Source organism: Oryx dammah, unplaced genomic scaffold (genome assembly GCF_014754425.2).
Source record: "Oryx dammah isolate SB20612 unplaced genomic scaffold, SCBI_Odam_1.1 HiC_scaffold_23, whole genome shotgun sequence".
NCBI lineage: Eukaryota > Metazoa > Chordata > Mammalia > Artiodactyla > Bovidae > Oryx > Oryx dammah.
In genome coordinates this window covers 96613136-96617521 of record NW_024070207.1, presented here as the reverse complement: position 1 = coordinate 96617521, position 4386 = coordinate 96613136, and positions in this window count along the sequence as shown.

The window sequence follows — 4386 nt, the reverse complement described above, 5'->3', positions numbered from 1 at the left end:
AGAAACCATGCAAACAGTAATGAAGAGAGCTGGAGCAACTATTCTAATATCTGACAAAATAAACTTTAAGACAAAATTGTAGCTAGAGCCAAAGAAATACATTTTATAATATGTCTCAACCCACCAAAAAGGTTTAACAATTGTTGTTTGGTCACTAAGTCCTGTTGGACTCTCTGCAACCCCCATGGACCGTAGCCCGCCAGACTCCTCTGTCCATGGCATTTTCCAGGCAAGATTACTGGAGGGGGTTGCCATTTCCTACTCCAGGGGATCTTCCCCACACAGGCATCTCCGTAGCTCCTGCATGTGTTACTGCTGAGCCACCAGGGTATGCACCTAACCAAAAAAACCCTGAGATACATGAAGCAAAAGTTAACAGAAAAGCATATGTATTAGGGGTATCCTGGCTATCTTTAGAAAATATAATCTGCCACATCCACATACATTAAAAGCAAGGAAAATTACACAGCTTTTGGAATTCACATCATCTTGTTCCAATAACTCTTGTTTAGATACATGTTGTGAAAATTAATGGCCTTATTACCCCGTCAAATCTCAAGATTGTTTATTGAGCCCAAATTAACAGGGAAAGGCTGAGGCAATGCAGAGTGTATACAGTTCATATGACTTTAAAATGAAGGCACCCTTATGTTTAGGTTGGTCATCTCTTGTATATCAGTCTGCATTCCTCTAATGGCCTGGATATCATATATTGATACTAGGTATTTAGGGCTGTGGCTGATTACCCTTTAAATTATGGGGGGCATGTATTTATGCTCTCCCAGGAAGCTGAGGCTTCCTTCATTGGATATTTGGAATGCTGTTGTTTACCTAACAGTAGTAGGTAAATTAGTCTATGTTGTATCAGTGAGTTGCCCCTACAAGGGGACAGTATGTGTCAACATGTACATTGACAGACATGATAGGTAGGTAGACTTTCTAGAAGTGGCCTCCAAGATTACAGGTCTCAATCTCCAGGGCCTGTAAACATATATGGATGTCTCTTTTTGTACTGTAGGACACAGTTGATCTTAAAAACATAGATTTTCAGAGTGAGCCTAACCCAATCACATGAGCTCTTAAAAGCAGAGAACTTTCTTTAGCTGGTGGTAGAATAGAAGGGCAGAAGGGAATATCTGAGTCTGAACATAACAAAGAATTTTTAGAAATTTATTTTATTGAAATATAGTTAATTTACAGTGTTAATTCTGCCATATAGCACAGTGATCCAGTTTTACATATATGTGTATGTATATATATATATATACACACACACACACACACACACATTATTTTTCATAACCTTTCCCAGTATGGTTTATCACAGGAAATTGAGTGTAATTCCCTGTGTTCTACAGTAGGACCTTGTTGTTTGTCCATTAAATATGTGTAATAGCTTGCATCTGCTAATCCCGAGCTCCTAGTCCATTACTCCCTCACCCCCAATCTTCTTGGCAGTGACAAGTCTGTTCTCTGCATCACTGAGTCTGTTTCATAGATAAGTTTATTTGTGTCATAATTTCGATTCTGCCTATAAGTGATATCATAAACCCTGTTGCCTGATAAGTTGGCCCTGCTCTTGTGCCCAGGTGTTAGATGAGGAAACTGATGCTCAAAGGACCAAAAGATGCAGTGAAAAAGACACAGAGCTGGGACTAGAAGCTAGGTCATGAATGAGTCTAGTTAAGAACTTCTACCAGAACCAGTATCCCTGGGGCCCAACCAGGTTGTGTTCCTGGATCCTGATATTTGTCACTTTCTTTTTGACCTACTTCAGTTAGTTTGATGACCTCTAGTTGCATCCATGTTGCTGCAAATGGCATTATTTCATTCTTTTTCATGGCCAAGTGGTATTCTATTGTATATATTGCATGTACCACAGCTTCTTTACCCATTCATCTGTTGATGGAGAGTTTGTTTCCATGTCTTGGCTATTGTGAATAGTGCCGCGGTGAACATAGGGGTGCATGTATCTCTTTGAATTAAAGTTCTGTTTGGATATATGCCCAGGAATGGAATTGCTGGATCATACGGCAACTATTTTTAGTTTTATGAGTAAGAACATGAGAAAGATTTAGCACACTGTTAACAGCCTTAAAGATAGAGGGGACCACTTGATAAGAAATACAGGTGGCCTCCAGGAGCTGAGAGTCAGAAAGGACAGCTGAGAATCAGAAAGGAAATGGGAACCGGAGTCCTACAAGTTCAGGGGAATGAATTTTGCCAACCACCTAAATGAACTTTAGTTTGGAGCAGATTCTCCTCCAGAATTTCTGGGTAAGAGCCTAGCCCAGCTTGCACCTTGATTTTGGTCTCATGAGACCCAGAGCAGAGAATCCAAATGAGTCCAGACCTCTGACTTACAGAGCTGTGAGGTAATAAATGGTGGTTATTATGAGCTTCTCAGTTTACGGTAATTTGTTAAACAGCCGTAGAAAATAGACACAGTGGATTGAGTACCATTGTATTCCTATTATTTCTCATCTTCCCATGATCATATGAATGAGGTACATGCTGGATGTTGAATACAGAGCACCAGAAACATATTTGTGGTGAGTTATGGACCTCTGATGCTGGGAGGGACTGGGGGCAGGAGGAGAAGGGGACGACAGAGGATGAGATGGCTGGATGGCATCACGGACTCGATGGATGTGAGTCTGAGTGAACCCCAGGAGTTGGTGATGGACAGGGAGGCCTGGTGTGCTGCAATTCATGGGGTCGCAAAGAGTCGGACACGACTGAGCGACTGAACTGAACTGAACTGATGGACCTCACATGGGCTTCCCTGGTGGCTCAGACGGTAAAGCATCTGCCTGCAGTGTGGGCTACCTGGATTTGATCCCTGGGTCAGGAAGATCCCCTGGAGAAGGAAATGGCGACCCACTCTAGTACTCTTGCCTGGAAAATTCCATGGACTGAGGAGCCTGGTAGGCTACAGTCCATGGGGTCGCAAAGAGTCGGACACGACTGAGCGATATCTTATGGACCTCACAAATTCAGGTATTTCCCCAAAACAAATGGAAAGTTCATGGATTTACTGATTTTCACGTACATGACACCCATTTTCTTTATTATTGTTTCAAAACAGTGTCTTGCATTATGGAAGGGGGTTGGGTTATAACCCTGCCTGGAATTTTCTTCACAGTATTTCTACAAATGATTGGGGGAGTATGTGAGAAGGGCCTACCTGATCCGTGTGTACAGTTTCCACTTATTTTTAGAGCAGCAAGTGCTGGTATCGTTTACTGAGCCTGTAGAATTTAAAGGACTTATTTTAGGTGACATTTTTGAGCATATTTTTAGAGATTTTTTTTGGAATGTGAGTAGAAAAACTTCTTTAGGGATTCCTTTATTGTGAACTTTTCCCTTATTGAAAATGTCCCTTCACCAAGTACAGGTGATAAGCTTCAAATTGGTGGTCATTCTGTTGTTGTTCAGTTGTGTCCAACTCTTTTGAGACCCCATGGACTGCAGCACGCCAGGTTTCCCTGTCCTTCACCATCTCCTGGAGTTTGCTCAAACTCAGATTCCATTGGTGATGCCATCCAACCTACTCACCCTCTGTCCTCCCCTTCTCCTGCCTTCAATCTTTCCCAGCATCAGGTCTTTCCCAATGAGTCAGCTCTTCACATCAGATGGCCAAAGTATTAGAGCTTCAGAATGGCCCCAGTTGGGTCATTCTGTAGCCCCCCAAAGTAGAAAATCTTTCTTTTGTCATGTGCCACCTCTCGCTGGTAGGAGCAACCTCACCTTGCATCTTGGCATAGATCAACCCATGACTGGCTTTCAAAGCTGGCTTTCGGCAAGCCCTTATTTGCCTTGATTTTTTTCATTGTTTTTATATTGCATCCTGTTGATTGTAGGGTCAAAATGCCTTAAAATTTTGCTTTGAATAGAAAAGGAATTTAAAGATACACAGAACTGAATTGGATCCTTAACCCACAAAATAAGAATTTTGCATCTGTCTCTGTTCAATCTCTTTCTCTCCACCTTCCCCTCTCCCTTTACCTCCGGTTTTTAATATTTATCCCTATCCCACCTTCATGCCCAAAGGCTGTAAGTTTAGCATAACTCTCATTTGGGCCTTTTCTCTTTTATCAACTAAGTGCAGGAATTTTCAAAGATTAACTATGATAAGTTACTGTGAAATAGTGAGACAGACCTTTGGGCGATAATCCTTTCATCCAAAAGAAGGGTGAACCTTTGAACAGTTCATTTACTAGGTTATGCACCTCTTCAAATGAATCTACATGTACCCCAACTTTTTTTTGGCCTGAGGTTTTTGAGGTTGCTTGAAGAGATAATTAACCTATTCCATGAGGAAATAGGTTGCCTTGCTAACAGATGACTCTCTGAGATACATTTTTATTCCTTAGGTGTAACTTC